Source organism: Cavia porcellus, unplaced genomic scaffold (genome assembly GCF_034190915.1).
Source record: "Cavia porcellus strain 051 isolate PalLab524CR breed Dunkin Hartley unplaced genomic scaffold, mCavPor4.1 scaffold_5, whole genome shotgun sequence".
Lineage (NCBI taxonomy): Eukaryota > Metazoa > Chordata > Mammalia > Rodentia > Caviidae > Cavia > Cavia porcellus.
The window spans coordinates 43,415,912-43,430,997 of record NW_026947488.1 but is presented as its reverse complement, the minus strand read 5'-3'; the positions used below and the strand labels follow the sequence as shown (position 1 = coordinate 43,430,997).

Genomic DNA, 15,086 nt, shown 5'->3' with positions numbered 1-15,086 from the left:
CCCAGCACCTGTGAATCATCGCGGGGAGGCCTGCGCCGCCGAGCTATTTGCATATCGCCGCCGCCGCAGCTACCTCCTAACCTCCCGGGGCGCCCAGCGCGCGGGGGTAACAAGGATCATAGCGTTTGGATTCTGGTATCCCAAGTCTCCTGGGAGCCGCACAGGCAGCCTTCCCTAACCGTGCCCTGACCCGAGCATCCTTGCACTTGAAGCGTCCTCCTGCGCCCCGGGTGTCTGGACGTCCCGGAAGGTTCGGACGCTCCTCGGCAAACAAACCCCAAGCAATCCTCCGCGAACCCCAGGCCCCGGCTGCAAACCCAGCCGAAAACAACGTCTTCCGTTTTGCTGTAGTCGAAAAACAGCTTTCAACTCCGACCCCTGAGCCCTCTTAAGCCCAGGCTGGTGGGGCTCACTGCCCTCTGCTTCGCATCCCCCCGCCCCGCCCCGGCCCATTTGCGATCTCTCCTGAACAATTGCTCTGACGTACTTTAAAATAAAGTGCGCGAGGCTCTCTCCCCAGCTGACCGTATTCATGCAAACTCTGAACCCTGGATTCTGCTTGTGCAAAATAAAGAAATGGCTCATCAGATGAGCAACCCGCCTAGCCTACTGCTTACGGAGCTGGTGAGGGGCACAGTAAAGCCCCTTCTGATTCTCCTCTTCGGGGAACAAATCGCAGCTGAAATCTACCCCGTGCCTCCATCAACACCTTCCACTCCTCTGCCTGGCTCTCGGGTCCTGTGACTCAACTGAAGACAACTCAGCAGGGGAAATTTTTTAATATACATACATACATAAGCAGACATGAACTTATATGCATGCATACACACGTGTATACACACACGTATGCATATATACGTATACACGCACACGTACACACACCCACAAAACAATGGCCATCATCAGGAAAGCAGGCAGAAGATAAATGTGTTTGCCCAAAAACGAATGTTAAAATGGAGTCATTGTCCTTCTCGGGTGTTTATAAAAGATTAAAATACAAAGGTTTGCAGCAAAGCGCAGAGGGAGCTGAGTCAAGCGCCCAACACCTCCCGGCTCCGCCCCCACCCCTCCCCCACCTCACTTCTCCCCCCCACCCCCGACGCACTTCCTCCCCGCCCCTAGAGGAGACAGCTATTAAAAGCTGCTGACGTCAAACGGGACGGCCATCTTTGATGAGGGCAGAGCTCACGTTGCATTGAAGACGAAAGCTCGGGGAGGTCAGCCGCTATCTTTCCTTCCCTCCCTGCTCGGTAGCTCCGGCACACTCGCAACCTGCAGGGACCCAGTGAACACCATCCTCCGGAGAAGCAGCCAAGGTAAGGAGCCCTCTCCCCAGATCGTGATTCGGGATCTGGATGGCTGCATACCCAGAAGCGACCGCAGCTGAACAAACCAACGGAGCTTGGGCAAATACAAGTATTTGTGCACTTAGGGTGCGGTATTCCATGTGTGCACGTCTGGCTAGACTCTCGCCTGGGGCTTCGGAAAAGTGTTTTTGAGTGAGATGCTTGGGGAAGGGGTGAATGGGGACACTAGAGAGGGAGCGACGGGAAGGAAGAGCTGGTTACCTGCGGAATAACTTACTCTTGAAACAGTGATGGGACCCTCTCTCCATCTTGCAATGCAGTTTTCAGAGATGTTTAGGTTGTTAGGGTCCCCCCCCCTCCATAGAGCAAAACAACAAGAGCACGTAGAAATCCTCCTGTCGTTCCAGCCCTATTATTAGGACTGTTGTTAAGGTGCTATCTTCCAAGGAAGAATTAAGGAGCAGTCAGGGTGTGGGCTCTGGGAAGGTTGGAAGAGAAAGGGGGACTTCCCGCCCCGGGCGGGCGAGCTGACCTGCGGCGACAGCAGCAGGCTCCATGCCCCACGGACTCGATTTATGCCGCCTGCTTCGCGTCACCTACAGGCTGGCGGGAAGGCGAGCGGGTCGTGCTGGGTGGGAGGGCCAGCGCGGGTGGGCTCGCCTCCCGGACTGCGGCTGCTGCGATCAGAACCCTGGACAGCAACACCCGGGGCTCTCCGTTTCCGCGACCTTTCAGCACCGCGGACAGCGGTCGGGCTGCAGCGCTGCGCCTACCTGCGGCAGAGATGCCCGGCCAAGACTGCAGGCCAAATGGTTTCTCAGCCCCGGGGCTCAGAAAGACTCTTAATACAGCAGGCGTAGTAGGTTCAAAGAAAAACCTTGTCCATGGGGACTTCTTCGCAGACAATCGCTTGCCCCCTCTTCCCCTCCTGAATAGCTTCAAAACAATAATGGTGTACTCATAGAAATCTGTGTTGTTTGCTGCCCCGTCTCCTTCTAAGTAGGAAAGAAACACATTTTTAAATTTATGCATTTGTCCTCCAATACGTTGTCCAAGTTGTTTTAAACACCGGGTCTCTCTGTCTATAGATCTGGGCATGAGTACAGTATATAAGAAAATGCCAACATTACAGAAGTGATGCATCTCTCAAAATATTTCTATTTTATAAAAATTTGGCATTATATGAACTAAGCAGAATCAACTTTAAGAATGAATTCCTCCTCTCCCCTTCCCGATAATTAGTCATGAACAAAAACACATGCCCACACAAATACATCTGTGAGAAATGTTGCAGATATAGATATGAGAGAGAGAGAGAGAGAGAGAGAGAGAGAGAGAGAGAGAGATCATCTTTGGCTATGGTTTCTGAGTTAGTGGAAGTATTTCCTGTTTACATGAATTATGGAAGGCCAATAGTTTTTATTTTGATCATATTAATACTGGTCTTCCTTAAGCAAATCCAGATGTGTCCTTCAAGGTAATGCAGGTGAAGGAGCCGTGGTGTTAGACTAAAACAGGATTCTGACCTAAAGATCTGGTGCAATTTCTGTTATGGCACTGCGGGATTTTGCTGAGGCAGTGATAAGTACTTTAACCATTTTCTACTCTGAGGCATGGAGCCTCTGAGGGAACAAAAATCATCACAGGGATATATATTGCTGCTTGGTATGGATCTTTAAATTTCCATAAATAACAAGGATCAAAATTGTACCATTTGGGTAGTTGTTAAAAAAGAGTAACAGCGTCACACATATGGATAGGTACAACACATTAAAGAAACAATATCACATCCCTTTAAAAGACCCAAAATAAGATTTCAATTGTACTTAATTAGTCATAACTACAGCTATCTGTATACTAGTGATACTAAAATTTTCTACCCATATAGAGAAGGTGGTTTCGTACCTAGCCATTTATCAATTGCCCAGTGTTTTTCCTTTTTATGGATAGCCATGTGTGATTATGCATGGATGTAAAATTATTTGGGTGGAAATTTATTCAAGAGTGTATAATTTAATGGAATAACTTTATAACTCTACAGTCTTCAGACAAAATAAACAACTGTGTTTTAGTGATGGAAAGGGGAAAAAATAAGGGGAGAAATCTTGGAATGATGTAACTTTCTGCTGTATGTCCAGACAGTGTTCTGTGTAGTTGCGTCAAATGAAAAGCCTAATGCTGCCAGAATTATGTGATTGGACGTTAGTAATTGCATCTGGGTTTGTTTGCTAGTGGCAGAGCGGAGTTGTGGGGGAGGGAGGTAGAGGACTGCAGTGGCACTGGCAAAGGGCACAGGGCTGGGAGAAGAGGCAATTGCACAGTTATAGAGCTAATTCTAGAATATCTTCTTGAGAAATTAAAGACAAACACAATTGGAGCATGGATTTAACATTTATCCATTGACATGCTTCAGGGGAAAAACTTAAAGAGATGTTTTAAAATTCTGAGTTGGAATTTTACAAATCCAGGGCAATGCAGTGTAAGAGTCGGGTGCAATGGGACATAGAAATGAGCCAAGAAACATTCACAGGGACTCTCTAATGGAACCTGCTTGTCTGTCCATTGGCATTTTCTGCATTACCATCTTGGCATTCCGATTACAAAACAATTTACAGTCTTTGCAAATTACTCAGTAAAAATCTCTGAAAACCCCCATGATTTTATTTTTACTTTGTTAAACTTGTGCTGACACAGTACAAACTGCCCTTAGATTATGTGGTCAAAGGATGTCTCAGGACTCTAAATGTTTATCCAAATGTGAGGGTTATCAGTGGAAGTGTTGATGTTTCTGCCTAGCATCTTACCGTTAGCAGAATGTGTGGATTTTGATCATTAACAGAGATGAGAAAAATAATTTGAGAAGGAGATACAGAGAAAAAAATAGACATCTGCTTTTTATATAACACACTATGAATAAACAATGTTTCTCACATTAGAGAACTGTTTTACAATTCTAGAAAGGTAGGAAAATTCATGTTTTCAGCCTCAGCGCTGGATACATTTTGCAGTGTCATCCCACTGTCAGCAGGGACCTACCAACTCAAGAGGAAGATATTGATCAGTCAGTAAGATACACAAATGAACCACATGAGGGTATAAAGCCTAGAAATAAATTTAGCACCTAGGAATCTTCATAGAAAAAGCAAAACTTAGTAAATAATTCCAGAATGAAAATGCAGCAAAACAGTAGAAAACATAGGAAGTGCATGTAATTAATTTCCCAGTTAATGTGGCCAACAATTATAACTTCAGAAGACTGCAGTGGTACAGTGGGCTAAAATAATCTGAGAGCAGAGGTGGGATCTAGCCTGCTATTTTGGAAATTGGATGAAGGTTGGGGAAGGTTTCCTAAGAAAAAGTTACAGTGATTATAGGCAGAAGTTCAAGTTAGGCACACACTCTCAGTGGTCAGCAAACCCTAAAATGTTTCTTCATTTGAATACGATGAGAAGCTCACATAGAAGTATGTGGTAAAATGGAAAACTGATGCCTTCTGTGGAAGGCTTTGAATGACAAGCTGAAAATTGGGTGCCTTATCTTCTAAAGTTGCTCTCTGAGCAGGAATTAATATAACAAAGTAAACAAGTTATTTTTAGTGTTCAGGAATTGCTATTGACAGAGTGGATTTAATTTGTGCTCTTCCAAAAACAGAGACGCAAATCAATCACATAAGAGTTGATAAAATAAAAAAAAATCAGTCTTCATTTAAGCATCTTTTAAGATCACAGTTTAGGAAAGGCATATCTACATGGACATATAAGTCCTGTCCAGAAGCAAGTTCCAAGTTTCAGTTTTCCATTATAGACTAGACCAAAGTGTTTGACATAGCCACTTGCCAGGGGAATTAAAAAGCAGGTCAGGAATCTGTTGATGAGAGGTCCCAGCAGGTGTATTTGAATGATAATCCTCAGGCAGAACTCCCCTTTACACTCTCTGAGTGTTCTGCATCATCATAGACACTGACAGGAAGGGTGAAAAAAGATTTTTGTTCTGAAGAGGCTTTGGGTTGGAGGACACATAGAACCTGGCCCAAGTGATTAACGTTAGTATCGGGGTGGGTGAGGGTGCAGCTGGGTTGTGATGCAATGGACAATATATCAAATCCCTTTCCCTAATAACATTTCTGACTTACTGGTTGCCATCACTCCAGGGTAGGGTGAAATCTCAACTGCATGCATTTCCTTTCTCACCTTGTCGTTACTACTCTCAGAGCAGAGCTTCTACATCCAAATGCTAACAGACCTCCAAAGCAAAATAACCAATGGCTTCGTGTACAGGAAGGACAGCAGATTTTGTTAGTGTTTCATCCTGGCTGGGAAGTATCAAGAGACAATACTTTTTCACCACAAAAACATTGCCAGGAGAAATATACTGTAGAGTAACATTTTAATTTCCCCCTGACTACCTGGGGAAAATTTGGAAGTAGCAACATTTGATGCATGAGGAGGAGGTCAGGCTAGTTGTGTTTTAAACAGCCCAAAGGCCTTCTCCCAGGTAAAAGAAAGGGAAAAATGAGAGGCACCATTGAAGAAGCAGGGCATAGTAAGTGGAGAAAGAGTTTGAAGGAAATTAAGTTAAGAAATTAGTCTTACAAGAAGAAAGACTTCAGAGAAATTTCCAGAGAATTCCCAGGACACTATGAGATCTTCAGAATTGCTGTTGTTGCCATAATAAAGTTCTGTGCTTTCTGAATAAGATCTCCAGCATGAAGGTGCACTGTAAAAATCTAAGCAGTCTCTGATTTCTAAATGAATGAAGCAAATCACAGTTGTATGTGTTCAGATATTACGTCAGATAACATTTAAAAAGCCGTGAATCTGATTTAGAGCAGATACCTAAAGCAGTGATTAATCAGAATAAGCCTATAGGGAAAAGAGTGAACTACTCATTGTAAAAGTTTTCACCTATAATAACTCACTGAGTGTTTATAACAATCTTGTAGTCACGTTACTATTACTGTTTCCATTTTACAGGTAAGGAAATTTGGGCAGAGTCAAGACAAGCTAAGTAGTTTGTCACAGAGACACAGAATCTAAATGCAATCAATTTGACTCTAGAGACTAAGTTACATCTACATATTATGCTACTTCTTGCATTATCTACATTTTCTCTATTGGCTACATGAGGCACAGAGAATGCACAATGTCTTTTGCTCCTCATTTGGGCTGCAGGCCATGATGATATGACAAGCACCATCTTTCAGTGCCATCCCTGAAGACAGTGCCTATAATTCCCCTGTTTGGGAATCTCAGGCTTTAAATCAGTCATTCATGCACTGATGAACTCAGTTTTTTCATCTGTAGGCTGACAGAAGTGGACTCATGTTGGTCAATATCTGTGCCCTTTGGAAGCTGATGAAATCAGGGCTGAAAACCCCGACAGTGTGTCTGAGTCTGGTAGCCCATGGTCTCAGCTGGCATTGCTTTAGCAATCTTCTGTTACCAACCCACCATCCTCCCTCCATTAGAAGATTAATGCCTCCCTGGCCCTCTCATCCTCAATCCTTCTTTTCCCCTTTCCAAATTGCTTTGACATCATCTTTCTGAAGCTTTTCCGGTCAGACAAGAAATCTTGGCTTTTTTCTCAAATCTCTACTCTGAGTCATCATGGCTATGGGTATCTCCTATCCTTCTTAATCAGGTTTATAGCTGCTTGGCACACACTATCTCCCTCAACCTACATAAACTTTTTGAAATTCTTTTTTGTAACCTAATTCAGTGTTTCTGAAATTCTTTTCTAGGCTCTTTTTTGATCATTCCTAATGTCTTACTTAAAGTAATACATTAGCTGCTGTTTCTTTTCTGCTCCCTTCTTCTTCTAGCATTTAAAAATCGAAAGTAGAAGCTTTCATAGAATCTGTAAGCTTCTAATTACTTAACAAATAGAATGTCTGTATGATGTGAGTCACATGAGAGAGAAAACCAGCTCAAAACCTAATCATAACAGGGCTGAGGATGTAACTCTGCTTAGCGTTTATGACATCCTGGGTTCCATTCTCAGGACTGAAAAACAAAACTCAAATGTCCCAGAAAAGATAGGGTCTCCTTTTTGTCACAGGCTACTGCAGATTTCAGCACCTTTCCACTGACGCAAAGGATTATATCACAAGAGGAGATCTTCACTGATTCTCTTATTGCTGATTCACAGACACTAACCTCGGCAGAGATTAACCAACTGATAAGACCAAGTCTGTGTCCCTAAAAGGAGATGAGGGAGAATCTTGCTTAAGTCTTATAATTTCCTTTTAAATCCCTAACAGTGATTGCAGGGAAAGTCACGGTGAATTATGACACCTTCTTGAGCTTACTGCTGCATGACAGCTGTGCTGGATTTAGAGTTTGCTCTTTGATCAGAGAAAAATATACTTGATCCTCTTTTTTGTTGTGTTATGACTGGTTTGACTTGGTTCATGTTATCGAAAGAAGTCTTAAGTGGAGGCCTTTTGTGCTATCTGTGCTGACTGGCCAAGCCTGGGCTTTCAAGGCAGTTCATTTTTATATTTGAAGAGCAGGGTTGTTTTCCTTTCAACTGACAAGTTCTACACAATGGCCATCTGGTTCCAGCCTCCCTATCACTTCCTTTATTCAAAAACACTAGTTACAGATTTTTGAACTTGGGAAAGGACTTTCGTTTCCTGCAGGTTGGAATCAGTGGTCGCAGTCCTTTACTGGGAACAGCACGAAGGAAAATGAAAGCCTCTGCGGTGCCCCCCTGAGGCCAGAGTTCAGCCCTGCACTCCTGCCTCATCCTATTTAAGAGAATTGGCTCCACTGAGCCGGAGACACCAGCCAGCTGGACAGAGTTCCCTTTCAGGGACAGTCTTGGGCCAGGTTGTTCATCCCTTTATTTGTATTCACCTTTTAAACAGTTTCAAAGAATAATGCCTGGAAAATTGCAAAAGAGTGGATTTCTAAAGTTTCCTTGTAGCAAGTCAAGGTTGTCTGATCACTAGCTGTAGGCAGATTATACTTTGAGAAATAAATGCCTGCTTAGGAAGAACTCTGGCAAATCATTTCCATAGTCAGTAGTCTTGTGGGATATATTTTTATTTTAATGGGGAAGTCCATTATAACTTCATCAGAAAATTTTATTAGAAATCCAATGATATTTTTGGATTTGCATTGGAGAAATTGTTAAATGCAACCAGGTCTTTCAGTTCCAAGATCACTGATGAAGTATTTCTTAATCATTATCAGCTGTTATTATGAAACTCTTAATTAATCGATTAACCCAACAAACATTTATTGAGCATCTGTCATGTAGCAGAAAAGCACAATACTGGTTCTTAAGATACAGCTGTAAATAAAATAGGCATGTACCTGCCTTCAGTGTATTATATGAAGCATCCACTTTGAGATATTATTATTTTCAAACACAAGTTTCAAATAGAATCCCTTTGGAATCTAAAACATTAACCCCACTTAGAAAAGACTTTAGTTCTCAATTCAGTGTATGCAATTGATTGAGGGTTTCTGAGTTGTTAGTATTCATAGAAAGATTACTGTATCAGAAATGAACACATAGTAAGAACCAGCCTCAGCCATCAAGGAACCAAGTAAATATCTAAAATATTCTTTTATGTAAATTTGTCTTTATTTACATGGCATCAATAAGATGTCACAAAAGTGTCCCTTAATTATATGCATGCATTTCAGTAACCCACTCTATTGGGACTGCTTCCTGTGCAGGTCATTTTCTACTACTCTGGGGAGGAGTCAATCTTCAAGAAACCTGATACCTCCTAGGCCAGGACTCTAAAAACTCAGAGAAAGGACACTGAAAATACAGAGTAAATAACTCTAAAAATTCAGGGTAATATCAGGGTAATTAAGTATTCCAAGCCATGCTTCTTCCCTCATCTGAAAACTTCCTGTAATTAAACACTGTTTAGAGATTCAGGGTCACACAGAAGAATATCTTAGACCCCTAACCCCCACTTTCAGAAATTGGCCTCTTACAAACTAGCAATGTTCCTTTCTCCCTTTTAAGATTTATCCCATTGCTTTATAATTACCTATTTATGCAATTTTCTTCTTTAGTAAACTATGGAATTCTTTGAGCGCAAAGAATATCTTATCTGTCTTTGATTTCTCAGTGCTTGTCACTGTGCCTGCCATGCTCCAGGTATGTAGGAAATGAATGAGTGACTAGGAGGAAAGAATTCTATCTACCAGTTTAAGTAGTTCTGCCTTCGACTGAACAGATGTTCCAGTTAAAACTATGCAGGCATTGTGCAACTAACAGTCACCCAAAATATTGGAGTTAAATTATGCCCCAACAAGAGGCAGTCCAAATAATTTATCATTTTGACCTGCTGATTTTTTTTAAATCATGTATGATTCAGGTTAAAATGCTAATAAGATCACCGAATTCTTAAGAAAAGCAATGCTAAAAACAGATTTATATTCAGAGATTAAAAGCCATTGCCTAAAGTCAAGCTGCTTAGCATACAGAAAATACAGTTAAAATTTACTGGGATAGAAGAATATTCCTGATGCCACTGCCCATGCATCCACTGTGACAGATAGTCACCAAGAACACAGATTCGTAGCCTTGGCCAACTCTTATATTCAGAGTCTTGTATTTTCTGCAGCTCTCCTTGGCCTAGGATGTTGTACATAAGCTCTCCGCGTTGATTTGGCTTCCTGAAAATTGTCTTGTTCCGGAAAGAAAAATAAACCTTAGCATAATTTGACAAGTCAGTTCCATGTAACTTTAGGAAAAAGTAATTGCCAACTTAGCACTGAATTTTGCATGTCATTGCCCACCCATTTCTTCTCATGAAGCAATTCTAAAACCACCAGTTAGTCACTCTGTACTCTGTTTTCTCCAGTGTTATAATGCATGTATCACTTAATGACCAAAAAATAAAATAAGTAATTGACTGAATGCCTATTGTATGCCACACTAGACCATGGCTTATATTCTTGTGTTATTTTATGGCAATTTTTAAAGTTTGGGACTCTTCTTGCTCTGACTGCCATGTCCATATTTTCCCTCCCCCCATGAGTTTTCTCATGAGTTATACATAATCCATTGAGATCCTCCAGTAGCAGAACGCAAGCCAGCAACTTCCAAGGAGCCCAGTACTCTAGGTTCAACCAAAGTCAGGTGACATATGGTGAGATGAGTGACCAGGGGAAACTAAGTGCCCAGGTGAGCTCCTGCAGCACTGGACTGAGAGTAAGCTTGGCACTGTATCAGCTCTTCCTCTTTAGCTGCGTGACCCTGGATGATTCACCTAACCAGAACCGAGCTTCAGTTTTCATATCTGTAGGAAATATCAGTAGCTGCCATGAATATGCCCAGGGGTGGTCATGGGAAACTAAGGCTTGAGGTTCACTGTTTGTTACCTCCTCCACCTTAAGAGAGAGGGAGGGACAGTTATTATACGTATTAGTCAGCATTTATCATGCCTGATTTCCAGGTTTCTGGATGGCAGGTTATGTGAAAGCCATATGCTTCTTTTCTTCTTTGTTATGCTTAGAGAAACAACATGTCTTGGTATCACATTATTTTTTTTAGTTTGAATAGCATACCATAAACTGAGAAATGTGTAAACAACATGTGTTTTTTTTTTTAATATTGAGGGAAGGTTTAAAAATGCCTTCGATTAACATTGCTGCTTTGGGAGTGGCCTTATGATTCTCAGAATAATGTTTGGATATTTCAAGAGATTCACTTGTCATTTAACTAAATACTGGTCCCCTCTTACTTAATGCATTGGATTTTAAAGGCCTTTGATGAGTTAAAAGAGATGATATGAACAATTCCTTGCTATTTTTTAGCTTATGGAGAGGAGATCTGCTGCAAGCAATTTAGTGAGCCATTACTGAAACCACATCTGTTGGCTTCATTTTGTATTCAGCTTTGTGTTAAGAGGCTTTTTTGTTCCATGCCTGGGGGAGAGGGGTAGGTACATTATCAAATATTCTTTGTGTGTGTGTGTGTGTGTGTGTGTTTGTGTGTGAGTGTGCGCACACACACAGTAAATAAGCACAGATGTGCAAACCCACACTCCTAAGCCAGGCTTTGTACAAGATTTCTGCATGTATCACCTCACTGTCAAAATCTTTAGTATTATTCATAAACCAATAAATATAAAGCTTGTCTAGGTGAGTTACATAAGTAAAAAACATATACTCCAGAGCTGCATTTATAGAATGGCTCCCCTTCACAGTTAGTAAAGTTTTCCCAGGAAACCCTATCTGTAGATATGCCTTCAACTTCTGCCTTTGTGAGGATTCCTACAAACTTGGGCCCACAAGGCAAAAGATCTTGCTGGGAAAAGTTTTTGAATTCCATCCTATCTTTTGAGTATCAACAATGTGCTAGTTGTTTTATTCCTGTTTATTTTAGCTAATTTCATTTTCATCACTGTTTGAGATTTTATTTTATATTATATTTTAATTTTATTTTATTTTATTTTATTTTATTTTATTTTATTTTATTTTATTTTTGAGATCCAGTTTCACTAGGTGGTTCATGCAAACTCATGATCGATCCTCCTGCTTCAGCCTCCCAAGTGCTAGGATTCCCCACAAAGAACAAGCCAGGCTTCATAGTTAGTTTTATATTTAATTTCTACAGAAATCCCCTAGATGTTGGGTGTTATTTTCCACATGATTCAGAGAAGCAACAGTCTGGTTAAAGTCACGCCAAAGATTTTAATGTGCTAATTGCTACTCTCTCCCAGGGACCAACTGAAACACAGACAAGGATTAGTTACTAAAATATCAGGCATTTTGTTAAAGCTGAATTTGAAAAAGTAAAAGATTACAATCAGCAACGAAAGTCAGACTGACTTCCTTACTCCTTTTTGGTCTTACTTGAACGCTCGTTATTGGGACCTGAAAATGTCAAGGGTGTAGAAATGTATGTAGTCAGACTGGAGGGTTAGAAAGTCATAGGTCCTGCCCTTCCAATGGGCAGAACCCCACTCAGCCTGCTTGCAATTTGGAGGAGCAGAACATGTGAGCTTGCTCTGGGCAGGCAGATGCTAGAGCAAACACTCAGTGAGAGACTGAGCCAGGCTTGCTGACTGCCTATTTCTCACCTCACAGAGCAGGTACTGTGGAGGTAGGGGGGCAAGTAAAGCAAGGCAGGAAGGGAATGAGGCTGTCTTCCCAGTACTGTCCTCCCAAAGAGAAGGTTTCCACTTTTCAGGGCAAAGTGAGAACCATAACTATTTCAGAGGGCGAAAATGATTCCTCGTGCTTCCACACAACAAGTAAGAGAGAGAACTTGAGCTTGAATTTAAAGTCCAAGTGCAATGTGCATGCTGGTTCCATATCGATGACTCCTTCCTCTGGGAGCCTGGTTCTCAAGCTGCACTCTTTGGACAGCAGTGTCAGCATCACCCAGGAGCTGGTCAGAAATGCAGCCTGGAGCCTGAGACTCTGGGGAGGCCAGTGTCCTGTGTTTTAGTCCCTGTGGTTGTGATGTACGTTCAAGTTTGAGAATCACAGTCCTGGAGATCTTACTAGTGCTTCAAGGGTTCACATCTACATCAGACTGAGTGACACAGAGCTTACCTTGCAAAGCTGCGACCAGGTCCATGGCGAAGAGCTGTCCAGGGACAGAAGTTTCCTCCCTTTCGGTCAGCTGGGTGTGAAGGATAAGGAAGGTGAGTGTCCACAGAGTGAGGACAAGTGTATGAGTGGGGCTAATGGCCTCCAACAAAACATGTGCTTTGTTTTTTTTTTCTTTTTCTTTTTCTTTCTTTTTTTTTTTTGCAGCCATCACTCCATCTTTGATTTCTAAAATCTTTCTCTCAACACTTACCAAATGTCAAATCTCTCCAAATGCTAACCCTGTTCCCCATTCTGTGAGTCTACAGCCTCAGAAAGGCACTAGAGCAGAAAAGGTGCCACAGCACAAAAGGCAAAGCAGCTTTTGTTGCTGCTCCTCTGGCTACTGGGTCAACTACCCCAACTACCCCATAAGGAGAGGCCTGGCCTGTCTCACCTCTCTCCTGTGGCTTCTTGTTCTCTGCCCTGAATCAGCACAGCAGTGCCTCACCTTTCCCTTCTTTTCACCTTTCCTAGGCTTTTAGAGTTGGCGCAGGTCTTAAAAATCACACTTAAAAATGAGCGATGACAAGGCCCAGCCATAAATTACTTGCAAGAGCACAGACAAGCAAGGCAAGAGAGGGCTCCTGGGTCATTCTGTAGTGCTCCTGCCACTTCCGCTTCCATCTTAGAGTTCCTGTCTTCTGCAGGACCACTCATTAATCAGTAGACCTCTGCCTGTTGTTACTCCCTAGAACTTTAAATAGCCTCATATGATGACCCAACCTCTATAAAGCAGGGTAAGACTCTGCTATGATTCTGAAAGGTCGGACAAATCTTCCTGAAAAGTTGGCTATAGTATTTACGTCTTTTTGGACATCACGTAAGGCAAAAACCCAACTGTAAGTGGCTGTGACAAAAATGAGATTAGAGAATCTGTATAAATATTGAGCAGATAAACCATGGGAAAAACATAGAGGTAGCAGGATTTCAGGGATAACTGAAATAATACTATCTCCCTTCCCACTGAGGGTATAGAATGAGCAGACAATAAAAACCACTAAGCCCACAAATGACTCGATCTCTGCTTAAATTCTTTCCCCCTCCTATCTCCTTTCCCCCCATCTCTTTTCCCACCTATTTGTGTTTCTTTCTGTACATTCAATTCACATTTTCTTATTAAGATCCACTTTCTCTCTCCACATACTAGAAACATGGGCACCACACTTTCGCCTCCTACATGTCTACCGTGGAAAGGGATTACCATTTGTTGCCTATATCCTATCTTTGAAAATCTCGAGGACTGTTTCTAGCCCAGGTTAGACCAGGTCCCCAAGAACTGTGGGTACTGGATGTCATGGATATGTTATTTACAAACACAAGCCATCTATCCTCCATTTCTCTAAATCTTAGACTGAATACACACACACACACACACACACACACACACACACACACACACACACATACACACACCCGGTTGTTTTAGGAGAATAAACTTTCTCATTCTTAAATGCCAAGGAATTTAGCAGGAATAAAGAATGCTTCTTTTGCACCCTTCTAGGCTCACTTTTTATGGTTGTGCATGAGGCTTCCTCCACATAATAATTCAAATATTTATTGTGCCCCTCATGTATACCAGGCCTTTTCTAAGCAATGAGAATAAGCCAAGAAAAAAACAAAGAAAGTCTCTTTTTCTCACAGAGTTCACTTTCTAGGTGGGAATGACAGACAGTGCTGTAAATAAACTAAAGCAGGCCAAGAGTAGAGAGTTGATTTAGAAAGGGGTCCCTAAGGTAAGTGATATTTAAGCAGAGACCAGAACATTTGTGGTTTCAGTGATTCCCTGCTGATTCTACATCTTCACCCAAACTGCAGTGCTTGATTCTATAATGTACCAGCAATAAAAATGAACTAGATGTTAGTCTGAATAATTTTTTGTTTACTTTTCCATCATCTTGTTTTTCTCTTAGATTTTAAGACTGGGGATACCTGTTGTTCCAGGTACCATGACAGAAAGTAACTTCATGACATCCAAATAACCTATAGTGAATGTCTAGCCACTTTTTATGCTTTGATTTTGTAACTTTAACAGCTATTGTTAAGATGACAATATGTAATATATCAACTAGTGATTTTATGATGTTAATTTTTTAAAATTCTGTATTCTACTTTTTTCTCATTTTTTCTATTTTGTTTTTTTAAAATTTTCTCTTCTTTCTTTCTTTAAATAAAATTTTTAAAATAACCCATAGTGACAGAGGGAAGA

The 15,086-nt window shown here is 41.6% G+C and overlaps 1 protein-coding gene across 2 annotated transcripts in view; it reads left to right on the top strand.

Moving 5' to 3' along the window:
- The first annotated feature begins 1,130 nt into the window (after positions 1-1,130).
- Snap25 (synaptosome associated protein 25) overlaps positions 1,131-15,086 on the top strand; it is an 80,945-nt gene continuing 66,989 nt past the window's right edge. Inside the window, exon 1 of one of the 2 annotated variants that reach the window (XM_013159939.3) lies at positions 1,131-1,316. The gene's annotated coding sequence lies outside the window, so the exon portion shown is untranslated. The remainder of the gene's footprint in view (positions 1,317-15,086) is intronic. The other variant, XM_013159938.3, reaches the window with a different exon arrangement.